Raw genomic sequence first — 10894 nt, forward strand, 5'->3', positions numbered from 1 at the left:
ACCATGAGAACATTCCTCACATTCCAAAAGAGGGAGGTTTTCAAATATAAAGACTTGGCAATCCCCTGATTAAGTCTAACGAATCTGATGCCTTTCTTTAGTCTTTATGTTTAGGTGGGAAGTTATAATAACATAAGGCTGTATCATTTCATTCAGTGTCCTGTCCAGATTTTAAAATTTAATTCTTTCCATATATTTTGACAGAACATTCCCTAGGGGTCAACATTAAAGGCTGCCGGATCATAAAACAGGTACTTATTTTATCAGAACTCCCATGATTGCTTGCTGTAGGCTCGTAGGCTAAGGTTTTAAGCTCAGAGTTGTCTTTCTGTATCCTTACCAATGCCTGGACTAAAACCCAATCTTATCAAATCCCCTTTCCTCATTGTGTTTGCACTTGACATGTTGGAGCCCAGAGTTGGTGCATCTACCTGTTTTCTGTTAATAAGATACATTGTCACCGTGTGGTATGGCATACAAGAAATCAGATAACTGGAAACATTTGCAAAGCCTTTGTGTTTGAATACAGAAATGTTAATACCATCTATTTCTGTCAGTTTTTGTGCTATTTCAAAATTCAGGACTCTGTAGTCTCTGTCCGAATGTTGACTATCTACTTTACCTTGCTCAGTTACATAATAAAATAACACATGCTAAAAATTCTCTTTTAGGTAGGATGATGTTTGGGAAGCATTGGTGTAGTTCTACTAGCTATACTGGATCATGAGACCTAATTGTTGAAAATATCAGAAATTTGTGAGCTAGTTGTTAAAAACAGCCATTAATAAAAACAAAATTATATACGTGTATAGTTAAATAAATTACAGTAGAAACAAAAGTCATAAAGACTCAAAACTTATCAGCTCATAATTGTGATACTACATTTTACTATTCTCTCTTGGAAGTATTTTCACATGTGTCTATCTTGGAAATACTGGGTAATGGTATGCCACTGTGTATCTGTTCACACCTCCACCATTTTGCCACGTGACATTGTCTGCTTGAAATCGGCCCTGGTGGGAATGTTTATACAATGGAAATTAGCAGATGCAACAAACCAGAGCTTTTTTTTATAGTTGTTTCTTGAATAGCAAGATGTTAAATTTTTATCAGTTCATCAGTGTTGAAAAGTCCTGTAACAACAACAACAACAACAAAAATTAGTCCTGTAATATTTCCTTGGCGCACACAAGAGTTTTCTGTGTCCGTTCATTATTGTACAGGTAAAACTAATTAGGAATTGTTTTGATAGAAAGAAGTCTCTCTGTCCATATGTGGAATGTCTTTCTTATCCTCGCCACATAGTATTAGCTACATGAGAGCAAGAACTTTGTCATGTCCACTATGAATTGTCAGCATTTGAACAGAGTGCAGACAAAGAAGTTGTTCAGTATCTGCTGAATATACTGCTACATAATGATATCATGAATAGCAACATTATCACTATCACATAAAGCACTTATAAAACACAGTATACCAGAGGCTGTTCTGTATGTAGGAACTCCGTTAATCTTTACAGCGATTTTATGGTATAGATAACGTAATTTTAATTTACAGATGAGGAAATTTAGGCACACAGAAAGTGGGGTAGGTTTTCCATAATCATACATGAATAACTATGCAGTTACCAAAAATAGTTTCTGTAACATTGTAGCTTTCTTGTAAGTAAACTGTAGCACATTTTCACAATTTTGCCCGATTAAGTAAATATCTGAACTCTTTTTAGTGTGAGCTTTATTCAAATTACTTAGAAACTTTAAAGTTTTTCTTCCAAGATGGCTGATTTAGAAACTATTAATCTTATTGTACCTAAATACTATTCACTTATATACGTTGGTGCTTTTAGAAGTCTTTGCAAATTCTATTTCTTATGATTTGAGAGCTTTGACTTTTCTTGTGACCGATCTCTATTTCATTCTAATGACTCGTGGCATTTCTCACCTCTGAGAATGATCTATGATCTAACTAGTCCACATTCTGGTGGCTGTCTACCTGTGTCTGTTGGTTCGGAGACTTAATTTCTTGGTAGGCATCATTGTTGGATTAAATGATTCAGTCACCGACCTCTCTAAGCAGATGGAAGAACAGTCATGCAGTTGTAAGCAGAGGACTGTATAGATGTCTAAAGACTACAGATTGGAGATATTTTTTAAAAATGAAAAATATTCTAAATTGGAAAGTTTATTCTCCTAAACTTTGGGGTTGCTAGATTATTCCAAATTTCATTAGGAAGAACATTGCCAGTAATCAGGAACTTGGCATTGAGAAAATTGCCCATCACTTCCAAGTAGGTAGATCTACCTGCTGTCTGCTTGAATATTTCACTGAGTTTATGACAGTGACTCATCATGCTCCTCACAAAGGTTAAAAACTAAGCAAAAGATTTTTGATAAGTTAAAAGTTTAATGTCATGAATTGGATTCCGTGGAAATTTCTTTAAAAGTTTTCAGCAAATGAGCTCATAGACACTGTCTCATTTGACAGCTACATCCCCATGAAATTAGATTTTTACAATATGAGTCGGGTAGAGATGACAGTTTAAGTAGAAAATGGCATTAAAACTTCTGATTTTTTTTTTCATTTCATAGAAAAGAGACAGTGATGGCAGAGTTTCGTGGAACCTGCGAGTGCTCAGAAATGGGAATTTTGCATCTAGTTCCTGGTTACGCAGTATTTCTGCTTTGAAATGATAGCATGGAATGATCCCTGGTGTGATCCAGGAAGTGACAAGAAAATGGCTGAGAACAGGAGTTAGGGGAGTTTTCCAGTAACACTTGTGCATGTGTGAGAAAACTTAGAACACCAAACATACTGTACCTACACTTAAATGTCTTGAAATTTTTTTTTCTTTTCACAACAGCAGCAACACCAAAACCATTCAGTGCCAAGTCGTCAGAACTGTGCTTTTCCCACTGAGTGTGTCCGTCTCTCGGTAGTTACCCATCATTTGGTTCTTCCTCAAACAGTACCTCACCAGACTGACCCAGGCCTGTCCTAAACACAGTTTTTCTGAAAAGGCAAATGTCTCCTTGACCCAACCAAGAGAATTTAAAAAAAAAAAATTTAAAGTGATTTTGTGCTTATATTTATGCCTGAGGAAAAAAATGCATCTAATTTTCATTTACTTCAGATAGTAGGCTTTTTCCCCAAATTAATTACTGTAGTCTGTGCATATTGAAAATCTTTATTGCGTATTTATTCATTAGTGTCTATATGTGTCTTACTGAAGGATATTGATGGAGTGTCATCACTTGCTGAAGTTTAGAATTTCTCTGAAAATATCAACACACAAACTCTATAATTCGTCTTTTCATATATCACTCTAAATGCCTCCTTTGGCTGTTTTTATGCAGCAGCACCGGGACAAATTGTGCCCTTGTGGTAGGGAACAGATATAGGGAGAGCCTTCATTCCACCTGACGTGTCCTGGCAGGCCCGGCCTTGGACACACCTCATCATGTCTCGCCTCTGGCCACATTTTATGCAGGCTGATTTTATGTGGTCACCTCACAGATTCAGTGAAAAGGCCTCCACTGTACTCCCGTTTCTATGTCAGTATCAAAACAGCATGCTCCAGTGAATTGCTTGATAAAAGGTTGCAAATAAAGTTGTGGTTCTGAGGTGATTTTCTGTCGTAGAGGAAGCGGCTCGGGGCAGTCCTCCTAAATCACTGTGAAGAGGTTTGTCAGGGTCCGAATGTAGTCCAGAGTTAGTGCAAAGAGCAACTCGGGCTCTGCTCCCACCTGAGATTCATAAACATAGAGAATAGAAACTAAGGAGAAGCAAACTTGTCTGAAACACACGAGACTAGAAGCAGGTTGTGTTAGACCAAAGTGAAGAGCGTAAGACACCATATGAAATTATAAAGTCAGGGTGAAGAAGGTTCTGTGTCAGTGACTGGTGACTCTGGCCAAGGAGATCACTATGTTTCAAACTAGTAGTGTAGAATACTTGAAGTCAAGAGAGTTTCCTAGAGGAGAGAATTCAAGTTGTTCTAATTGCTGCCAGATAACAGATATAAGTTTACAGTTAAATTCATATTTGGATGGAAATCCAATTTCTTCTAGTAGTGTTAGAATATTCTGCTTGATATTCAGATGTAGTGTAATTCTGAATTAAATCTGGTTATTTTTAGTATATAAGCAACGAGAAGATAAGAATATCAGAATATCATTCACATTTTATTGGGGCTGCCCACTTTCTTACTAGGCCGCTCTAGTATCCAAGATCATACTTCTAGGCAGTTTTCAAGTTTATAGATTTTTTTTCTATTCTGGCCAGTTGCATGAATCAAAATGTTAGCCTGTTTTACTCTTCATTAATTTTTTTTTCCCTCCTGGAATACTGTGAAAGCCTTCCAAGGAAAATCACCAGTTTTAATTTGTTTCTATTTCTTTGTTTCAAGCAATAGCTATTGGTTCTGATTAATTTATTTAATTACAGGATGGGGGTGCCTCGGTGGCTCAGTCGGTTAATCGTCTGACTTCAGCTGCAGACCACTCAATAAGGATTGGGAATATTACCTGACAAATTAAAATTTTGTATGTAATTTCTTATAAATATAATCTGAATGCTTACAATTATATCTGTATGCTTAAAGTCAACTGTGTTAAGTTAAAAAGGGTCCAGGATACTAGGAGGGAATTTAGTAATTCTTTAGGGTTCTTGTTCTTTTATCAAAATATATGTAGTAAATGCCCAATTGTCTAGAAAACATATGGAGAAGTTAATGAATAGATCAGAGTTTCAGTCAAGTGACAGGACAACAGGTTTCCAGATGAAGTGCCAATGCTTATTTCTAATCATGATAATTTTAGAAACCTATAATCAAACCAGAGCAGTATAAAAATTAAGTGCAATGATTTTGGAATCACTGGTGTAAATCCTGACTCTGCTGCTTACTTGTAGGACACTGGGAAAATCTCTCAACCTCTCTATTTCCATTTCTTCATCTCTAAAATAATGATAAATAATATCTTTTTGCACTGATCTATTCAGTATTAAATAGGATAATATTTTTGAAGTTCTTGTATTGCATAAATGGTAGATACTATATTTTCACCAGTATTCTTAAGAGTGTGCACCATAAATCATGAGAAGACCAGTGTGTTAGCATTCTAGGGCTACTTTAACAAACTACCACAAACTAGGTGGGTTAAACAACAGAAATTTTTTATCTCACAGTTCTACAGACTGGAAGTCCAAGGTCAAAGTATTGACAGGGCTGATTCATTCCTAGGGGTCTGAGAGAAGAGCTCTGAGGGAGGAATCTCTTTCAGGACCCTCTTAGTTTGAAGATTCCATCTTCGCCTTATGTCTCTTGCCATTATCTTCCCTCCATGTGTATCTCAGTGTCCAAAGTTCCCCTTTTTATAAGGATACAAGGTCATATTGGATTATAACCCATGCCAAAAACTCCATATTTAACTGGATTACATTTATAATGACATTATCTCTAAATACGGCCACATTCTCACATACTGGGGTTAAGACTTCAACATCTGAATTTGGGGAGGAACATAATTCAACCCATGATGACAAAGTTACATTCAGAGTAGTTGAAGAATCTGTGGCTATTTTGTCTGGAGGAGAAAATGCTTCAGCATACAGAGGAAGAAGTCTGATAAATGTGTTCAAATTAGGTATAATGCACAGCATTTAAGGAAGTTAATGTTAGCTTTCTCTCTGACTCTCTCTCTCACCCAGACAAACATTTATTGGTACCTACTATGTACCAGCTGATAGTCTAGGTGATACAGATGTATTGTTGAACAGAGAAATTGTGTATTCAGGGTTAGACTTGTTTTATGTGGCTCCAGGATTAAACTCCAGCTAAATGTGTACCAGTTATGTAGGGGTATATTTTTGTTTCATAAGAAGAAATAAAATTCTAAAAGGCAGTGCTATTCAAAGATGAAATGGTCTGCTTTTGAGGTAGCAAACCTCTCAATTTTACATATTGAAACACAATTTGAAGTACCTGGCATAATTTCATAATTATAGAACCAAAGAAGAAGTAAGATAACTCAGCATCCTTTAGAATCCTTTCCTATTCTAAATTTCACTGTTTAGTAATCTCTATGCCCAATGTGGGGCTAGAACTCACAACCCCAAGATCAAGAGTTACACACTCTACTGACTGAGCCAGGCAGACACCCCTCATATTGATTTAAAAGAGGCTATGGTGGCACACCTGGGTGGTTCAGTCAATTAAGCATCCAACTTTGGCTAAGGTCATGATATCGCAGTTCGTGAGTTTGAGCCCCACGTCGGGATTCTGTATCTCCCTCTCTCTGCCCCTCGCCCATTCACACTCTTCTCTCAAAACTAAATAAACATTAAAAACTTTAAGTAAACTAAAAGGAGCTATGGCAAGGGTAGCAAGAAACCATAAGACAACAGATATGCAATCTTTGTTTTAAAGCTAAGTAATCTCTTCTGCTTCCAATTCTGTGTCTCCCTCTCTCTCTGCCTCTTCCCCACTCATGCTTTCTCTCTCTCTCTCTCCTTCTCTCTCTCAAAGATAAATAAAACATTAAAATTTTTTTAAAAAAGATAGCACTGCTGAATGGGTGGGATGGGAAGTGTTCTAACTGACAAAACTTCAGTATGGTTGTTTAAGAAGACTAGGAAAGGTGGCATAATAAAGCCATTTTGGCACTGAAATATCAAGTATCTTCTAAGTAGGGAATATGCTGCTATGACTTCTAAAAAAAAAAGGCAAATGTTAAATTTATTTTTCTCTAATCCGATATTAAGGAATATTATATCACACAAACTTAAATTTCAAAATGAAAACAATTTAAAGGCTGGTAAAATTTTAATTTTAGAATAGAGTTTAAGGACATAGATGAAGTTATGTTTGAAGCTTCAGGACTTTAAGGAAAAGTAAATATAAATTAATATAAAACCCACCATTTATAAAATGTAGATTTCAAAGTTTTTATTACTGAAGTTGTAGGATAAGGCTATAGGAAGAAAGTGTCTTATACTTTAAGGTTGTCTAGATTATATTATATTTGTATCACAGCTGATGGAGAGTAGAGACTTGACTTTTAATAAATGATCAGACAACATAAATATACAAGCTTAAACACTCAATGGTAGACTTACACTGGTGTTCCCTAAAGGTCATGTTTTCCAGTTGTGAGGACTTTGTGTAGTTCAGTCTCATATTGGCTTTTGGGTTGGCCCTGTGGCTTGCTTTGACCAATGGGACATTTGCAAGTGTGGTGCTGTAGACGCTTGATAAAGCACTTGAATGTTGGGGCTTGTTTCTTGGAACCAAAATTCACAACCTATTCTGTACATTAGTCTGGACTCTGAATGATAAGAGGTTGATATGTAAAGAGACCATGAAGGATGTGGGCCTTCTTGGGTGTTCTGGCCCCATTTGAACTCCCAGTTGCATGTAGACCCATGAGGGATTTCGGTTACAAAAGAACCAGCCAGCCAGCTAATCCCAGTCGACTCACAGAGTCATGAGAAGTAATTCATTACTATTGTCGGAAGCCACTAACTTTTGGGATGATTTGTTACTCAAAAATAGATGACAGAAATACTACTATTTAAGTTATTTTATTTATACTTTTTGTTTTCAGGTATGGTTTTATTTTGTGTTCAATAACTTCAGAAGAAAACTGTGTTTGATGAGGCAATGGTTGAATTCAATACCTACTGTTGAGTTACAGTATATTCCACAAAATCCAAATGGATAGTTTAGGCAAGTTCTATGAACATAGTCTAAATTGCTCCCTAAGAAGCGATTTTATGAAGAATGATAACATTTTAAAAGCTTCCATGAGAGCTTTAAGTAGGTTGCAACAATTTAATAAGTGATGTATTCAGTCATACATTTTAAATGCATGTAGTAGCTAATTATATTTGTGCTTATTCTTTATCATGAACTAAGTCACAAATGAGTTTTGGGGCACAATACAGATAGGAAATTCTTTGGGAAAACAAACTTTTTCCCACCAAACTGAAACCGAAGTTGATTATTTGTCCACAGATAATTCCCTTTTTAAAAGAATTTGCTTCAAGTTTCCTAAAAATTGTGATTTCTTTCTTTGTTTATGTGAACTACTATTGCATTTTTTAAAAATGACATATTAAACTTAACAGAAGCCCTCCATTATATAATACATTGTAAAAAACAAAATGTAGCTGTATTTTCAGATTATTCAAAAAAAGAATAAAGAAATAAGCATCTGTGTGTCTTGTAAATCGTGAATAAATGAATGTTACATATAATGACAGTGTAATTGTAATTTAAATGGACAAAACCAGGAAGGAAGCTTTTTTAAAAAATAATTTAATGTTTTATTTATTTCTAGGAGAGAGAGAGAGACAGCGTGAGGAGGGGAGGGTCAGAGAGAGAGGGAGTCACAGACTCTGAAACAGGCTCCAGGCTCTGAGCTGGCAGTCAGCACAGAGCCCGACGAGGGACTCGAACCCAAGAACCAAGAGATCATGACCTAAGCAAAAGTCGGACGCTTAACCGACTAAGCCACCCAGGCGCCCCGGAAGGAAGCTTTTTGAGTTTTGTTATTTGTAAATCGTTACTCCTCAAACATAAATGTGAATAGTGTGACAATAGTTTTAATGAAATTTAAATTGTCCATGCCTGTCTTTGATAAGAATTTTAGTAAGGTATTATTACTATGAATTATATAATGGTTAACAATTTATACAGTTCTTTCCCAGACTTTTTTTTTTTTAATTAATGTTTATTTATTTTTGAGAGAGAGAGAGAAAGTGAGCTGAGTCAGGGAGGGCCAAAGAGAGAGAGGGAGACACAGTATCTGAAGCAGGCTTCAGGATCTGAACTGTCAGCACAGAGCCCAACACAGGACTCAAACCCATGAACTGTGAGATCATGACCTGAGCAGAAGTCGGATGTGTAACTGACTGAACCACCCAGGTGCCCCTAACAAACTTGCAAATTAATTGGTTACTAAGTATCAAGCACTATGAAATTCTAAGGTATCCAACTAAACTCTATAGATATATTAGCATGGATCTCAGAATGTATGGTCAGTTTCATCATAGTGTAGGAAGTGGTAGATATTCTCATATACTGACTGAGAGTATTTCACAATGTGGGCACTTATACCAGATTTAGAATAATACTGCCTGGGAAAATAATCAAATGTGAAAGTATAGGGATGGGAGAACATGATATGTGCCTCCCCCCGACTTGCCAAGAAAAAAGAGGGGAAATAATTAATAATTCTAACTTATTAGTGTACAGCTTATAGGAGAGACATGGGAAGGATTGAGAGTGGAGAGGTTAGTACCATCTAGATCAAAATTGGCTTTTTAAGCCAAACTTAATCTCAAGAAATTTAGATTCTTTTCTAAGGAAATAGGGGAATAGGAAATAAGAAGCCATTAGGAGGAAGACATGATCAGATTGCATTTAGAAATTTTACTCTGACTTTACAACAGTTAATACTTTGAGCAGAGGCAAGAATCCTTGCAAGGAGCCATTAGGAGGCTTCTGGGGGAATCTAGACAATAAATGATTGAGGATGTAACTCACTGTAACTATGACATTAGAGAGAAGTGGATAGAAGTGCAAAGAGGTAGAATGAGTAGCATGTGGTGATGTATTAATTGTAGTGGGTTGAGGAAGAAGGCATGTTGAGTTTATTTTCCAAGGTTTATGCTTTGAGCAACAGGCTGCATACTGTTCCCTGTTGCATAAGCCATAAACATGTGAAATAGGAATATAAGAGGAAAAGTGAGTGTTGGGTTAATATTAATAGATTTCTGTTGATGGAGTTTCATTTGTAGGTACTTGTTCAACAGATAAGTAAGATTTATAGTAAAGAGTTGTATGAAAAATGGGTGGAGAAGAGGAGAGGGTGGGGAATAGGAACATGTGAGAACTTTAATAAAAGGCTCTAAAAGGGAGAAAGGAATCAAAAGATGGAGGAGGATGTGTGGACAAGGGACAGATTAAGGTTAAATTACTTTGAGCAGAGAGAAATACAAGACAAAGGACAGGAAATAATTAGAAGTGAAGTGTCTGAGGACACACCAGAGAACTGATTATAGAGCATATTATCTCACTTAAGTCTGCCAGTCTCTAGCACACATACAACAATAACTAATGATGTTATTTATTAGTTGTTAGATAGTAGAACTAAAACTTGAGGTTACATAACATACAAAATGTCGCTTACCTGGTATATCACAGAACTAAAACAATCCCTAGTGTCCTGACAGCTGAACCCAGAACGCATTCCTCTAGAGGCAGTGGGCACAAGGGCTATTTAATTAGTAGCTACCACAGAGTATTGAGCTCTGGCTGACAAGTGAGTCAGTCCATTAAAATAATCAATCACAGGTAATCCTACAGCTTGATAGTGAAAATTGAGTTTTCCTTTTGGATCTAAATTTCTAATCAGATAATTTTTGCATGACCGAGACAGGACCTAGTTTGTCTGACCTATTTGCAGTAAAGAAGCGTTAGTGAGATGTGTACTAACCATATTTATGTCTCTTGATTCCAGCTGTGTATGCTTCCCATTGGCTGTGTCACTTAACATTGGTCAAGAATGACCCATTCATTATCTAGTGCTCAAAAAAAAATGAACACTTTGCCTTATGGTTTTAAAGCAAGATTCACTTATTTGAACAATTATGGAAATGAATGGCAAGAGAAACACAAGAGAAAGGTGGAAAAAATTATTTGCCCTTATTTATTATTCTTATTATTTGTATAGCATTAACCCAGTATCTCCTTTTATTTCAAGGCTTTTGTTATCAAGGACAGTTTTATTCTTGGATTTAGATTATTAGATGTTTAGCATTTTTTTCTTATTTTGGACTCAAATTGCATAGGACATGCATTATTCATGGGAAAAATGTGGTAGTATGCACACTT

General features: G+C 36.1%; 1 long non-coding RNA gene across 1 annotated transcript; it reads right to left on the reverse strand.

Moving 5' to 3' along the window:
* Window positions 1–3164: 3164 nt before the first annotated feature.
* Window positions 3165–5362, reverse strand: LOC120228688. The gene is made up of 2 exons (XR_005527565.1): window positions 5183–5362; window positions 3165–3743 (listed from the first exon to the last, which is right to left on the reverse strand). It is a non-coding gene; the product is annotated as an uncharacterized LOC120228688 (long non-coding RNA).
* Between the last annotated feature and the right edge of the window lie 5532 nt (window positions 5363–10894).

Source organism: Hyaena hyaena, unplaced genomic scaffold (assembly GCF_003009895.1).
Source record: "Hyaena hyaena isolate Hyena2069 unplaced genomic scaffold, ASM300989v1 scaffold_26, whole genome shotgun sequence".
NCBI classification, from domain to species: Eukaryota; Metazoa; Chordata; class Mammalia; order Carnivora; family Hyaenidae; genus Hyaena; species Hyaena hyaena.